Genomic DNA, 16,453 nt, shown 5'->3' with positions numbered 1-16,453 from the left:
GAGTCCAAGCATGTGACTGAAGGTTGATCATCTCTCAGCCAGTGCAGATTTATTAAAAACCAATGGGGGCATAAGGTTGGAGCAGTTTACTGCAGGATAACAGCAGAATTTGACATCGCTGGATGGAACTGTTTGGCAGCAGATTCAAGGAGGCAACAGGGAATAATGTTATTTCCCAGAATATGTAACTGATGTATGGGATTTGCTGCCACAAGGCATGGCTATTAAAAAAAATTTCCTGCCGTTTAGGCCCATGGGTGTCTTTGGCAACTAAAGCGAGCATCCATGTTCAAGCAAAGTGTACCTCTGTATACCAGCAATTAACTAATTAATTAATTATGTTTATATCCCACGGATAAGGCATACGTAGAACAACTCCCCATTTTATCCTCACAGCAATGCAGCAAAGGAGGTTTGGCTGAGCGTGAGTTACTGGACAAATAGGGTGCATCATTTCAGAGTGGGTAAAACTTAATTTTTGCAAATTTATTCAGTGAGGGATCTTCAAAATACATTTTTGGCTGTGCAGAATTCAAATCTGCTGTTACTCTTGTGATTGGACAACATTTAGCTTAGTAAGGCTACATTTGGTGAAGAAGCACATAAACTGCTTTTGGGGGGAGAACCCCCCAAAGAATTTTAATTTTCCTTCTGAAAATGTCAGGTCATGCTAAATAATAATAATGCTAATAGATGAAAAGAATATTAATATGTAACATAACTGGAAATACTTGTCAATCATTTTTAACCATTTCTATGGAACCTTACACATATTTCACTTACTGAGCAAAATAAAATTACATTAACTTAACCAAAATGTCTTTTGAATTGAAAAGGTAGTTTGAATTCCACCCCTCATTTTGGGAATTTGAAAGATGAAAATTGTTAACACACCCTATTGGCCCAAGGTCACCCAGTGAGCTTTGTGGCCAAGCGGGGATTTGAACCCTGGTCTCTCAGGTTCTAGTGTGACACTTTTAACTTCTGCGCCACACTGGCCCTTGGGTTTCTTTGGCTTCTCCATTATATTGTCCATAACTGTATAACATCGACTTTTGCTGGTTTCGCATCATACTCTGGAGTCCCATGAATTCTCGTGTCTCCTGAAAGGAGCCCAGGTGGCTCAACCTGGAATGTGTTTCAGAGTGCTGGTCACTTTTTAAATACTTCCATAATTCTTAAATACACACATATCTAAATATATGAACCGCGTGTCTGAAATAGTACAGGAGAGCAATCCTGAAGCCATTTCGACTGTCCCAATGAGCTCAAATATTCCTCTGCAGTAAGGGAGGCAAATGGGGAAAACCTTCCCATCGTCTTTTTGCTTGCAAATCCTGTCTTAAGGGTGTATTTGTGTATGAATAGGGTGAGCCTGTGACCTGTATTCAGGAACTAAAGTATTAACCATCGCCAAAGAATGGCCAGACTGCCCAGGTAATGCAATCAGGGACCATTATCAGGTAGCCTGGCAGACAGGATTTCTGCTGTAGACCCGCCTCCTTCTGTGATGTATGTATGAGGTTTTGGGGTGGTGGTCTTGGGCTACAGGGTGGGCAATTTCAAGAGTCTATATAAGGGCTTGCACACCATTGTTCAGGGTTCTCCTCCCTCCTGCATGTGGTGAGTGGGGACCCTGTTGCAGCAGTTCCTTGAATAAAGACCAGGCTTACTAGCCGCTTTGCTTCTCAATATACTCTGGTTGGCCTCTGTTGTTTTCTCCTACAGATAGGGAACCCACTTAAGGACTGTATATGGGCTCTGGAATACCCCATAAGGGAAAGGGAGCAGTTTTTCTTATAACAAGAGCTTTGGATGATGTGATGGTGTGTGGAACTGCAAAGTATGTACAAAAGCACACTGGGGGAAAGACCTTAGAGCATTGCAGAGGACACGTTGGCGCAACAGCTTAAAGCAGTGAAGAAGAAGAAGAAGAGGAGGAGGAGAAGAGTTTGGATTTGATATCCCGCCTTTCACTCCCTTTAAGGAGTCTCAAAGCGGTTAACATTCTCCTTTCCCTTCCTCCCCCACAACAAACACTCTGTGAGGTGAGTGGGGCTGAGAGACTTCAAAGAAGTGTGACTGGCCCAGCAGCTGCATGTGGAGGAGCGGAGATGCGAACCCAGTTCACCGGATTACGAGACTACCGCTCTTAACCACTACACCACACTGGCTCCTGCCTGGCCCATTAACAAATGTAGCCCATGGAGGAGAGGAGCAGAGGAGACTTCAGCAATGATTATACACATCTTAGGTTCTTCCTGCTAGAAGAGCAGGTATGTCACAAGTCATTTACATTTGTAAAAGGCTGAAAAGGGCGTTCTTAAAAGAGCAGGAACCCTAACCTGGGAAAGGTGGCAATCCTAGAATCGGTGGGTGAGGAAAATCCCTAACAGGGACTGAGAAATCCTTCTTGGACTCAGCTAAAATCTCAGTTTGATGTTATGGGAAGGTCCGCCAAAATTTCTGGATCATAGAACCACAAGGGACATCTGGTTCAAGCCCCTGTAGATGCAGAAATCTTTTGCCCAACGTGGGGCTCAGACTCTTAACCCTCAAATTAAGAGCCTCATGCTCTACTGACTGAGCAATCCCAGCTTCTGATGCAAGACAGTTCTGTGGTATGGTGTGTGTTTCACATGCAAAAAGTCCCAACATCAATCCCCAGTATCCCCAGGGCTGGGAAGGGATCCAAATCTGAAATCCTGGCCAGTTCCAGGTTGGAAGAATCCCTTAGCAAAATACTATAGTGGGGGGTGGGGCCTCCTAGCAGGGACAGCCAATAGCAGCTCTCGCTTGCAGCTGCCATTCTAATGTATGCCCCTATGATGACATCACTCCATGGAAAATGGCGGCCCCTAGACTCAGTAAACCAACACAGAGGGAGAGAGAGAAAGAGAGAAAGTTGAATTGTGGGTCCTGCCAGGGCACTGATGCCCTTCATTTCCTCACAGGTGCCATGTGGTGGCACAGAGCTTATCTCCAGTGAAAATGATTTCACATAGCAAGCATAATAGGCAAAGAATCTGGATGAGAGCCATTACCTGTCAGGGTTGTTGACAACTACAGGACTAGATGAAACAATGGTCTAGGCAGCTTCAAACAATGCAAAGTGCTTTATTAGTCTGAACTAAAAGCAATATTTAAACAGCAGAAAGCAATGGAAACCCAAGGCATACGTTTGCCATGGAGTTTATAGATATCCATAAATACCGTACAGATAGCAATTACGTTCAAAAATATAATATAGATAGCAATTACGTTCTCAAATATCAGTGCTTGGCTTATTCAAGTAAAGTCCATGCTACACAATGTTGTGGGGTAGATGCTGCAGTCAAGGTCTCTAGAATGTCCATTGAGAGCCTTCTTTGCATGGCCTCAGACAGAGGACCCAAGTTGTACACATGTGCAGATTCAGAAATTCAGGTTGTCCTGTAAAATGGAAAATGGAAAAGGTGTTAACAAGGTGGGTTGTGTCTTAATTTAAACCAAGGGTCCCTGTGACTCAGATCCAGAACTTTACTGATAGCCAACATGCGGTTCTCCTGGTGTTATTGGGGTACTACAACTCCCATATTCCCGGTCAACATGACCAGTGGTCAAGGATGATGGGAGTTCTAGTTCAGCAATATTGGAAAGACATCACGTTGGGTACCTGGAGCCTAAAGAAAGATATGTGAGCCCTCAGTGCTATAACATTGTTAACAGTGCCTGGATATGACCCCACTGAGAGCCCTGCTCTAAGCTTTCCATAGAATAAATAGTCTGTGTTCCAAAGCTAAGCCATGCAAGATGAGTGAAGAAAGAGAAGAAAGAGTACCTCTGAGAATATGCAGAGGTCCCAACCCTCACTTCTAGGCCTGCCAAATCAGAAAATGCCATTCCATCGGCCAGCCTATCCCAACCTGGTGGCTGCCAAATGTTCAGGACTACAACTACCGTCAGTTACAGGCAAGCTGGCCAAGAAATCTCTTCTGTGCAAATGAACCAGGAAGGAAGGAAGGGAGAGTCTGCAAGCATATTTTAAAAAGCTCTTTGACTCTGTTAACAGGCAGTGCAGCAACAGGAGACTACAAACGTAGAGGGAAAGGAGAATGTTTGTTGTAGAAAACCAAGCTGTTCCCACCAGATCTTATGGACCATGGCTCCCATAGTCATGGTGGCTGGGCTGAGTCAATAACTCACCTTTGGTGTCCTTGGCGTGTGTCTCACCAGCGGAGAGAGATTTCGTTCTGGTTGATCTGCCCCATGATTTCATTATATTTCGAAGTGACAGCGTTGGCCCTCCTTGTCAGCTGGGTGAGGACGCGGTGCAAGCCAGACACGTGGTAATGGAAGAGATCTTCCAGATCTTTGCTCTCCTCTTCCTTGAGGCTGGGATTCTGGAAGTCAAGGGGTGCTAAGCCACTCTCTGCCCTCCCCTTGATGGATTTTAGCAGAGTGTAATCTTCATACAGGTCTCTCTCACTGGAGTCTCCGTTGCTCGAGTTGGTCTCGAATGTTTCAGCCTGGTCTTCCAAGGAGACCCCGAGGAGGAGGCTGGGAAACATCACCGTTTGCTCCATCTTGCGGACGGCAGAGACGTATCTTTCCATGGCGATGGGTCGAGAGGGATTCTCCGGATCTGAATTTGACTTCTTTTTCAGGGTCCCAATCTGCGCTGTGCAGGAAAGGTGAGATATGTTAGGTTTCAGCCTTGCTGGTGGCAATTTATATAGCAATCTTGGTCACTTTCAGAAAGCCTGAGTGGGATAGTTCCATGCCAGTTCCAGACCCTCCTTTCCCAGGGAGCCAATCCCAGCTTCCCGTGAATTGCAAGAATTTGGCAGTGACTCCTCTGTGGGTTGCAATGTGATTTTATTTACAGTTTGGATTCTTTCCCAGATTCTTTCCCAAACCCTCTTGCCTCTATCAGCTACTTGCCACCAGGGTCCTTGAACAGATAATTAAACAGTCAGTCTGAGCACGCTTCAAAATGGATGCTGTGATTACCAAGACCCAGCACAGGTTTTTCAAAAACAAGTCATGTCAGACAAATCTCACTTTTTTGTTTGATAGAGTTACAAACTGGTGGATCAGGGGGACGCAGTGGACATAATGTACAGTGGTATCTCGGGTTACATATGCTTCAGGTTACATACGCTTCAGGTTACAGACTCTACTAACCCAGAAATATTACCTCAGGTTAAGAATTTTGCTTCAGGATGAGAACAGAAATCGTGCAGCGGCGGCACAGCGGCAGTGGGAGGCCCCATTGTGCATGTGTTCATTTTATGGGCACCCCGCCCCCCATAAACCCAGGCTGCCTGAGATCCTAATCCCCAACTTTGTACCCTCCATCTGTTTCAAACCACATCTCTGATCAGCCCAGCAATGAAAGGGGAACCCAACTAAGTTTAACCCACTGAAATTTCAGTGTGCCCTACTCTTGAGTAGGAAGCCACCCATAGTCCAAAACGTCTGCCAGACTACTGTCGATCCAATTGTATACAGTGGTTCCTCGGGTTACAGACATGTTGGGTTACATACGCTTCAGGTTACAGACTCCGCTAACCCAGAAATATTACCTCGGGTTAAGAACTTTGCTTCAGGATGAGAACAGAAATCGTGCAGCGGTGGCGCAGCGGCAGTGGGAGGCCCCATTAGCTAAAGTGGTGCTTCAGGTTAAGAACAGTTTCAGGTTAAGAACGGACCTCCGGAACGAATTAAGTACTTAACCAGAGGTACCACTGTATCTTAATTTCAGTAAGGTCTCCCATGATAACCCAGAGAAGTGGGTAAATTGTGGGCTGGATGAGGTAACTTTTAGGTGGATTTGTAGCTTGTTGACTGACCAAACCCAAAGAGTACTCATTAATGGTTCCTTAAGGTAAAGGTAAAGGTACCCCTGCCCGTAGGGGCCAGTCTTGACAGACTCTGGGGTTGTGCGCCCATCTCACTTAAGAGGCCAGGGGCCAGCGCTGTCCGGAGACACTTCCGGGTCACGTGGCCAGCGTGACATCGCTGCTCTGGCGAGCCAGAGCCGCACACGGAAATACCGTTTACCTTCCCGCTGGTAAGCGGTCCCTATTTATCTACTTGCACCCGGAGGTGCTTTCGAACTGCTAGGTTGGCAGGCGCTGGGACCGAGCAGCGGGAGCGCACCCCACCGCAGGGATTCGAACGACGACCTTTCGATCGGCAAGCCCTAGGCGCTGAGGCTTTAACCCACAGCGCCACCTGCGTCCCCCTAATGGTTCCTTATCATCCTAGAAATAAGTGGTGAGTGTTGTGCCGTGATGAATGGTTGTTCAACCTCATTTTAAATTACTTGGACAAAGGAACGGAGGGGATGCTCATCAAATTTGCAGATGACACCAAAATGGGAGGGGTAGCTAATGCTGCAGAAGACAGAATCAGGGTTCAAGCTGACCTTAACAGATTGGAGAATTGGGCCAAAACTAACAAAATGAATTTCTACAGGGACAAATGTAAGGCAGGAATAATCAACTGCAGAAATTTATGATGGGGAACATCTGCCTCGCAAGCAGTACATGTGAAAGGGATCTAGGGGCCTGTAAGACAGAGTTGTTCCGCCTGGCCTTTGGCTTGGAATCAACTTGATCCCCTCCCCCTCTTTCCTTTTTCCTTTCTCCTTCTGTGATGAAACTCCTATTTGGGGACTTCCCTGGCTTTTTTCTGGCCCACGTAGGACCAGTCTGGATAGTTGGCCTTCGTGAAGATTTGAGGTTTTCATCCCCCAAAAGTTTTTTATTTGAGTTTCTACTGAAATGAGGCTGCATCTTAATCTTGTATTTTAATCTTGTTTTTAAGTTGTATTTTAATCAATTGTTTTTATATCTGGTGTTAGCCGCCCTGAGCCCGATCTTGGCTGGGGAGGGCGGGGTATAAATAAATTATTTTATATTAATATTATTATTATTATTATCATCATCATCATCATCATCATTATTGGTGAACTACAAGCTTAGCATGAGTCAACAGTGTAATGCAACAGCAAAAAGAGCTAATGCTATTCTAAAGGTAAAGGTAAAGGTACCCCTGCCCGTACGGGCCAGTCTTGACAGACTCTGGGGTTGTGTGCCCATCTCACTTAAGAGGCCAGGGGCCAGCACTGTCCGAAGACACTTCCGGGTCACGTGGCCAGCATGACATCGCTGCTCTGGCGAGCCAGAGCCGCACACGGAAACGCCGTTTACCTTCCCACTGGTAAGCGGTCCCTATTTATCTACTTGCACCCGGAGGTGCTTTCGAACTGCTAGGTTGGCAGGCGCTGGGACCGAGCAGCGGGAGCGCACCCCGCCGCAGGGATTCGAACCGACGACCTTTCGATCGGCAAGTCCTAGGTGCTGAGGCTTTAACCCACAGCGCCACCTGCGTCCCATAATGCTATTCTAGGCTACATCAAAAGGTCTAGTGTCCAGATCTAGGGAAGAAATAGTCCCACTCTATTCTGCCTTGGTCAGACCACACATAGAGTACTGTGTCCATTTCTGGGCACCACAATTTAAGAAGGATGTTGACAAGCTGGAACGTGTGCAGAGGAGGGCAACCAAGATGATGAAGGATCTGGAAACCAAGCTTTATGAGGAACGGTTGAAGGAGCTGGGTGTGTTTAGCCTGGAAAAAGAGGAAACTGAGAGGAGATATGACAGCCTTCTTCAAATATCCGAAAGGCTGTCACATGGAAGTTGGAGCAAGCTGGTTTCCTCCTGCTCTGGATGGTGGGACTCAAACCAATGAATTCAGGTTACAAGAACGGAGAGTCCGCTAAACATCAAGAGGAACTTTCTGGTGGTAAGAGCTAAACTAGAAGGTTCTTAAGGTCCCTTCCATCTCCACAATTCTGTGATTCTATTAGGGCTTTTGAGAGCTCAGATTGTCTTTTGACTGACCAATAATCAGAGAGAGGCAGAGAAATCTAAATCAAGCTATCATCTGGGCTTGCACTGAATGGAAATTTCCTAACAACGTTTGGCAAGGCACTTTCCTGGCCTTCAGCAAGCACAGGAAGGGTGCCAGGAGAATGACTGCATAATTTGGGCTTCGTTTGTGATAGCTGGTTCATACTACCATTTTGCGGGGGTCATGAGAAGCAGAGATTTTGTGGGCAAAGATGTTTGGCAATGGCTTCAGTCTGGAAATCCAGCTCCCCTCTGAACACTGATACATGGTCAGGGTCAGGGCAAAGGGTTGGAAGATGCAATGGAAGATGCCTTAGCCCCAGATCAAGCAACATGTTCATCTAGCCCGGTTCCATGTATTCTTACTGGCACGTCCATTGCCTCTTCAGGGCCTGGGGCAGAGGTCACCTGCAACATCTTGCCCCTCCCCGAAGATGCCACGGAAACCAGCAGCAGAAAGAAACACCTATATGCAACCTGAGTATAAGATGGAGGACCTCACAGCAGCACAAAACAGCTTCCTGGTTTTTGAACCCCTCGTGAATGTCTTCTGCTGACTGATTCGTGGATTTCACCTGCACTTTGACATGCTTTTGAACTGCTTGGTTGGCATGAGCAGGGACTGAGCAATGGGAGCTCACCCGCCGACCTTCTGATCGGCAAGTCCTAGGCTCTGTGGTTTAATCCACAGCGCCACCCGCGTCCCTTTTGGCCACCATCAGAATCAGCTTCAAATGTGCCGTCTGGCTCTTCTGAAGGTACTCCATCTACCTCCCATAGCTAGGTGGTGAGATTTTCCCTGCGTCTACAGCAAGTGCATGGGCCAGATCACTCCCGCGGAGATCCTCTGTGGGCCGGGCTGGCACAGTGTGACGCCGGAAATCACGTCTGCGCATGTCCATGGCACCGGAAATCGCTTCTGCGCATACCCAGATGCCGAAAATTGTGCCTGCACAGAAGCGATTTTCGGTGTCTGGCCATAGCGCAGAAGCGATTTCTGGCACCACGGACATGTGCAGATGCGATTTCTGGCGTCTGGGCATGCGCAGAAGCAATTTCCGGAGCCACAGAAGAGAGTCCCCACGCTGCGCTGTGCTGGTTTAGCGCATTGCGCGGGGACTCGCCGAGCGTGAGGCTCAGTTTGGGGGTGGCTCAGGGGCCGGTTACACGGCCTCCATGGGCCGCTTCCGGCCCGTGGGCTTTAGGTTGCCGACCCCTGGTCTACAGCTTACAGGTATCTTGAGGTGCCAAATGCAATTCAAGGTGGGCTGTAAGTGGTGAGAGTAGTTAAATCTTCAAGTCTTATTGAGGACAATGTATGCAGCAAGACTGTATAGAAGATAGATTTTGAAATGGCACACAAAGGTTGAACAGGTTAAATCTGTAATGATACACTGGGTGAGGGATTTGGGACATAATATCCAACTCTCATCTTGGGAGAGGTTAAAGAATACAGATTTGACATTCTCAGCATGCTGTACGTTGAAAGAAAATTACATGAAAATGATGTACTGTTGGTATTTATGGGACACGGGTGGCGCTGTGGTCTAAAGCACTGAGCCTCTTGGGCTTGCCGATCAGTAGGTTGGCGGTTCGAATCCCCACGATGGGGTGAGCTCCCGTTGCTCGGTCCCTGCTCCTGCCAACATAGCAGTTTGAAAGCACGCCAAAAAGTGCAAGTAGATAAATAAGTACCACTCCGGTGGGAAGGTAAACGGCATTTCCGTGCACTGCTCTGGTTTTGCCAGAAGCAGCTTAGCCATGTTAGCCACATGACCTGGAAAAACAGCCTGCAGACAAATGCTGGCTCCCTCTGCCTGTAAAGCGAGATGAGTGCCGCAACCCCCGAGTCGTTCGCGACTGGATTTAACTGTCAGGGGTCCCTTTACTTTTTAAGTTAGCAAAAATGTACAAGACAGGTACAAATATCTGCTGGAAATGTAAAGAGAAAGAAGGTACCTTTTATCCAATGTGGTGGACGTGTAAGGTAATAAAAGCATTCTGGGAAATGATATATAAGGAATTGAAAAAAATGTTTAAAATAACTTTTATTCAAAAAAAACCCCAGAGGCTTTTCTATTAGGAATTGTAGGTGCTGAAATTCCAAGGGAGCAGAAAAGACTTCTTATGTATGTGACGACAGCTGCATGGATGCTGTTAGCCCAGAGATGGAAAGAAGATAAAGTCCCTACCATAGAAAAATGGCAGATCGTGTTGATGGATTATGACAAAATTGATTGGGAAGCTCAGAAACCAGGAAGACCAAAACTTTAATAAGGAATGGGGGGAAATTATAATTTACCTGGAAGACCACTATAAACAGCTGAAAACACTAGCAGGACTGCAATAACACATGTAATGTACAGTGGTACCTCGGGTTAAGAACTTAATTCATTCCGGAGGTCTGTTCTTAACCTGAAACTGTTCTTAACCTGAAGCACCACTTTAGCTAATGGGGCCTCCCGCTGCTGCCACACAATTTCTGTTCTCATCCTGAGGTAAAGTTCTTAACCTGAGGTACTATTTCTGGGTTAGCGGAGTCTGTAACCTGAAGCTTCTGTAACCTGAAGCGTCTGTAACTCGAGGTACCACTGTAATGAAAACTAGGGATATAATGGAGTTACAAAAAACTTGGCTTATGAGGAAAAGATGCAGGAGAAAAGGGGTAACAACAGAACCCAAGGAGGGGAAGGTGGGAAGTCCAGAGATTCGGAGGAATCTTTTAACTGTGGATTTGATGTGGTATGATTATAATCTTAAATTTGTAGAACCCAAAATAAATTATTTTCAAAAAAGAAACGAAGACTGGATGGAGCTCAGTCACCCAACGAGTGATCAGGACGGGTTCAGTGCCAATAAAAAGACTCTAGTCTAGCACCGTTTTAGGCAATCGCAACCTTTATCCTTGAACATATGAGGCAACTGTTTCCTTTCTTGGCAGCTAACAATGTGGCTTTATTTACAGATCTCCCCAAAATAGAACTGAACTGTGCCTACTGCTTTGACCCTTTCACTGGGACTCAGCAAGGCCACACAATTTTGCAAATGCTCGACAATAGACAAGAGCTGTGCTGGGCGTTAGGATGAGCGCTGGCGAAATCGTCTGCCACTTTGCAGCAAACAGAGCAAGCATGCAGAGATGGGGAAATTTGTCTCGACAATTAAAAAGTTGCATGTAGCCAATTCCTTTTGACCCATTCGTTTTGGCCCAAGCAGCGCTCAGCATTGAATGGGCCAAACACTTTGGAAACCCTTCTGCCAGAACATGAAGTGTTCAGCTGTGCCTGCAGTTCTTCATTGCCAACAGACCATAGGGCACTGGAAGACAGCTGATGTAAGGCCAGGAAAATAAGGTGAAGGGAGATTTCATCTCTGCAGGGTTTTTGTTCCTTTTTTTAAAAAAAAAATATTTTATTTTTTTTCAAATAATATTTATTATTTTCAGTAGATAAACATAGTAAAAAAAGAACAGATTAACAATAATAAAGACAAACAAAAAATAGGAGAAAAGGCAAAAAAAGAGAAAAGATACATACAACATACTACCACTTAATTAATGAAAATTAAGTATCATCCATCTTCATAAACATAGTATTTGACTTCCTCGAATCTCTTCCAACCAAATTTCTTAGTAATTATATGTAGCAGTTTCCAATATCAGAGTTTCAAAAGACCATATCACAGTCCTAATCATATTACATAGCTTACCTTATCACACATTTTCTTATTTACAAATTTAATTCCATTTTAATCCTAGGCCTAATTGTTTCTTTCAAGTGGTTACATATCTTTAATATTACAATATTTATTCAAATAGTCTTTAAATTTCTTCCAGTCTTCTTGATGTTCCTCTTCTTTCTGGTCGCGGATTCTCCCGGTGAGGTCAAAAATTTTTTTTTTATTTATTAAAGTTCTTATGTTACCTCGGTAAACATTCTCATATTACGTCACAAGGCTTATTATACTATAATTTTCAGCATGTATACAAAGTTTATATACTAAAAGAAAAAGAAACAGGGACAAAAAACTATTCCAAAATCATATATGTACCAACACTTTGGACTTCCTGTCTATCCCGTTGTATATTCCTTTTTTACAAGTGATTGTACTCTTATTAGTGTATATTTCTTTACATTTTATCTAATACATTCCTATATCGTTATGTACCCTTGGTCTTATTTCTCGACTCAGTCTCTCTCCAACATCAATCGAATGCTAGCATAGATAGCGAACCTTTACTGTATTCTTTGAATATATATCTTATATCTATCCCACTTTTCCATAAATTTTTGCTTTGAATTGCCTCCCAGGCTATTTGTCAACTGCGCCATTTCAGCAAATTCTTGCAGCTTGTTATGCCAGTCCGTTATTGTTGGGACTTCTTCCTTCCACCCCTTTGCCACCCAAATCCGAGCTGCAGCTGTTCTATATAAGAATACCATTTGGGATGTCCCTCTGCAGGGTTTTTGTTCCTAAAGCTGAAAGAGACAAGCAAGTCCTGCGTTCATAATGGGAAAACTAGAGGGCTCCTTCTTCCTGCAGCTGGGCCTATTAATATTATTATTTTAAAGGTAAAGGTACCCCTGCCCGTACAGGCCAGTCTTGACAGACTCTGGGGTTGTGCGCCCATCTCACTTAAGAGGCCAGGGGCCAGCGCTGTCCGGAGACACTTCCGGGTCACGTGGCCAGCGTGACATCGCTGCTCTGGCCAGAGCCAGAGTCGCACACGGAAACGCCGTTTACCTTCCCGCTGGTAAGCGGTCCCTATTTATCTACTTGCACCCGGAGGTGCTTTCGAACTGCTAGGTTGACAGGCGCTGGGACCGAGCAGCGGGAGCGCACCCCGCCGCAGGGATTCGAACCGCCGACCTTTCGATCGGCAAGCCCTAGGCGCTGAGGCTTTAACCCACAGCGCCACCTGCGTCCCATTATTATTTTAGTATTATTTTAATTTATATTCCACCCTTCCTCCTGAAGGAAACAAGGCGGCAAACATTTCAATAATAAGGATCAATTTAAGAAGGATATTGACAAGCTGGAACATGTGCAGAGGAGGGCAACCAAGATCATCAAGGGTCTGGAAACCAGGTCTGATGAGGAATGGTTGAAGGAGCTAGGCAGGTTTAGTCTGGAAAATGGAGTTAGAGGATATCCACTCACCTTCTGTGGTGGGCGGTGTCATGTCCAGGCCTCAGGCTGCACAAGTGATCCAGTGAATGGCAGCTGGGATCGCCCAGCTGCTGGCTATTGGCCAATGCCAGTAGACCTTGAATGAGCTTTCCTCTGACGGTGGGCACAACCAGCTAATGGGGACCCGTGGGCCCACGCCCAGGGGTTGTTAAATTGTGGCCTGCCCGGTAGTCTTCCCTGCTCTTTTGTCCGATCTCCCACCTATCCACCCTGAATTTGATTGCTTTTACTGGCATTTTGACTTTTCTATGGACTAAGTCGGCCGCCATATTTGGGGCCAGGCAGGAATTTTCCCATTTGGCAAGCTGGCACTAGCCATCTGGCTTTCACCTAACCCTCTGCAATCCAGCCAGTCCATGACATCTTGTCAACCACCCCAAGTAGCACAATGCTGTTCCTTGCTGCAATAAATGGACACAGTTCCCCTTCTGGAGCTGTCTGGCTCGATTACCTGCCACCAGAGACATGTCTAATAATAATAATAATAATAATAATAATAATAATAATAATAATAATAATTTGGACCCCACCCATCTGGCTGGGTTTCCCCAGCCACTCTGGCTGGCTTCCAACTAGGATTAAAAATACATCAAAATGTCACACATTAAAAACTTCCCCGAACAGGGCTGCCTTCAGATGTCTTCTAAATTGTCAGGTAGTAATTTCACACAGAAGCACATTATTGTTTAATTCAACTCGCCTGTGGAAACAGCTCAGAGGCCACAAAAGAAGGAAGGATAACAACAGGAAGATTTAAAGAAGGAACTATTGGAAACTCGAGGCAGTAGAAACATAAGATGATTGGAACCCCACTGAACTTGAAGCGTGGGAAGCCCCAACAAAAATTTATAATTTGGCAGAATATTTGGACTATATGGTATGTATTTGTATAATTTGGAATACTTAATGTGATTTGATTGGATTGTTAAAATGGAAAATTTAATAAAAATTATTTATAAATAAATAAATAAATAAATAAATATCAGGTAGTTGTTTATCTCTTTGACATCTGATGGGAGGGCGTTCCACAGGGCGGGCGCCACTACCGAGAAGGCCCTCTTGTAGCTTTGCTTCTCGCAGTGAGGGAACCGCCAGAAGGCCCTCGGCGCTGGACCTCAGCGTCCGGGCAGAACAATGAGGGTGGGGATGCTCCTTCAGGTATACAGGACCGCTGCCATTTAGGGCTTTAAAGATCAACACCAACACCAAGTATCGTCCCACTGGTCATTACAGGCAAGGTTCTCTTTGGCCTGGTACTATTGACTTCCCTACATGAATTTCTCTAACTCCCTAATAAAACCACTGCAAGGCAGTGTAGTCCTTAATTACGCCAGCTCCCTCGACCTGAAAGTGAGATGAGTGTCGCAACCCCATAGTCACCTTTGACTGGACTTAACCGTTCAGGGGTCCTTTACCTGTACCTATCAAGTCTATATTTGACACCTGTACCTGCTGCCAATCCACTCACTAGACAACCCTGAATTCCAGGTCCCCAAAGGCTGGTGTTTGTCTGGTGTAAGAAATGCAACAAAGATCCCTGAACTTTTCCCAAACCTTGTGCGTTCCCTTTGACAATTGGTGTCTGGTTGGGTGATGATCATCCAGCAAACACATGCTCACTCAGTCTGGGGCAGGTGGCACAAACCCTTTGCCCAAGTTATCACCCCACTTGTCAGCCCAGGCTGTTTGGCTAGACAGCCATTTGTGTACCTGGCCTGCCATGAACTGCTCAGGAGACACATCCCAAAACAGAGAACATCCCTTTCTCTCTTTCTCATTCGTCCGTTGAAAGACAACATCAGTGCTCAAAGACTGTTTTGATGGGGTCAAGCATCCAAAAGTATTTACATTCTATTCTGGGTCTATGTCTGTCTGGTTGTTGTTTGCTGCTGACCATTAAGAGGGACGCAGGTGGCGCTGTGGGTTAAAGCCTCAGCGCCTAGGACTTGCTGATCGAAAGGTCGGCGGTTCGAATCCCTGCGACGGGGTGCGCTCCCGCTGCTCGGTCCCAGCGCCTGCCAACCTAGCAGTTCGAAAGCACCTCCGGGTGCAAGTAGATAAATAGGGACCGCTTACCAGCGGGAAGGTAAACGGCGTTTCCGTGTGCGGCTCTGGCTCGCCAGAGCAGCGATGTCACGCTGGCCACGTGACCCGGAAGTGTCTCCGGACAGCGCTGGCCCCTGGCCTCTTAAGTGAGATGGGCGCACAACCCCAGAGTCTGTCAAGACTGGCCCGTACGGGCAGGGGTACCTTTACCTTTACCTATTAAGAGGCAGCTGGCTAAGAAGTGATAAGGCATGCTCCAGCATTGTAAATAAACCCACAAAAGTTGAAACTCTCTTTTTTTAAAAAAAATTAATTACCGTATTTAGTTTTTAAGTCTAAAGTTTTACAGTCAGTTATCAACAACCAACATCAAAACAAGGTTCCAAAGAATCTCCTGACCTTCCCCCTTTGTGGGTCCTTTTGTTGAATATTTCCTCCTGCATCGGCGCTGTGGGTTAAACCACAGAGCCTAGGACTTGCTGATCAGAAGGTCAGCGGTTCGAATCCCCGTGACGGGGTGAGCTCACAGTTGCTCGGTCCCTGCTCCTGCCAACTTAGCAGTTCGAAAGCATGTCAAAGTGCAAGTAGATCAATAGGTACCGCTCCGGCGGGAAGCTAAACGGCGCTTCCGTGCGCTGCTCTGGTTCTCCAGAAGCGGCTTAGTCATGCTGGCCACATGACCCGGAAGCTGTACGCTGGCTCTCTTGGCCAATAAAGTGAGATGAGTGCCGCAACCCCAGAGTCGACCACGACTGGACCTAATGGTCAGGGGTCCCTTTACCTTGCTAATTCTTTTTCATCTCCGTTATATCCAAACTTCAACACTAAACTACCAGTGTTATTCCAAGCCTACTAATGATTTTTAGCCGTTTTCAAAGGTTTTTAAGATAAATTATAAATTTCCCCCATTCCTTACTAAAATTTTGGTCTTCCTGATTTCTGATTCTTCCGGTCAATTTTGCCATTTCAGCATAGTCCATCAAATTAATCTGCCATTCTTCTCCGGCCAGGACTTTGCCTTATTTCCATCTCTGGACCATTAATATCCGAGCAGCTGTGGTCACATACATAAAAAGTCTTTTCTGCTCCATTGGGATTTTGGCACCTAGAATTCCTAAAAGAAAGGCTTTGGGTTTTTTTTAAACATTCCCCCCCCCCATTCATTATGTATCATTCCCCGTTTTTTTTACTTCCTTACATTCCACCACATATGATAAAAGGTGCCTTCTTTTTCCTTACATTTCCAGCATATATTTGACCCTGTTTTATACATCTTTTGCTAATTTACTAGGAGTTAAATACCAACATCATTT

General features: G+C 45.7%; 1 pseudogene across 1 annotated transcript; it reads right to left on the bottom strand.

The window, feature by feature from the left end:
* Positions 1 to 3,097: 3,097 nt before the first annotated feature.
* On the bottom strand, positions 3,098 to 4,710 carry LOC307214021 (mid1-interacting protein 1-B pseudogene; annotated as a pseudogene). Its single transcript, XR_013843990.1, has 2 exons — positions 4,186 to 4,710; positions 3,098 to 3,432 (listed from the first exon to the last, which is right to left on the bottom strand). The product of XR_013843990.1 is annotated as a mid1-interacting protein 1-B pseudogene (transcript).
* Positions 4,711 to 16,453: the final 11,743 nt, after the last annotated feature.

Source organism: Podarcis cretensis (assembly GCF_951804945.1).
Source record: "Podarcis cretensis genome assembly, chromosome: 4".
NCBI lineage: Eukaryota > Metazoa > Chordata > Lepidosauria > Squamata > Lacertidae > Podarcis > Podarcis cretensis.
This window is presented reverse-complemented; position numbering and strand designations above follow the sequence as displayed.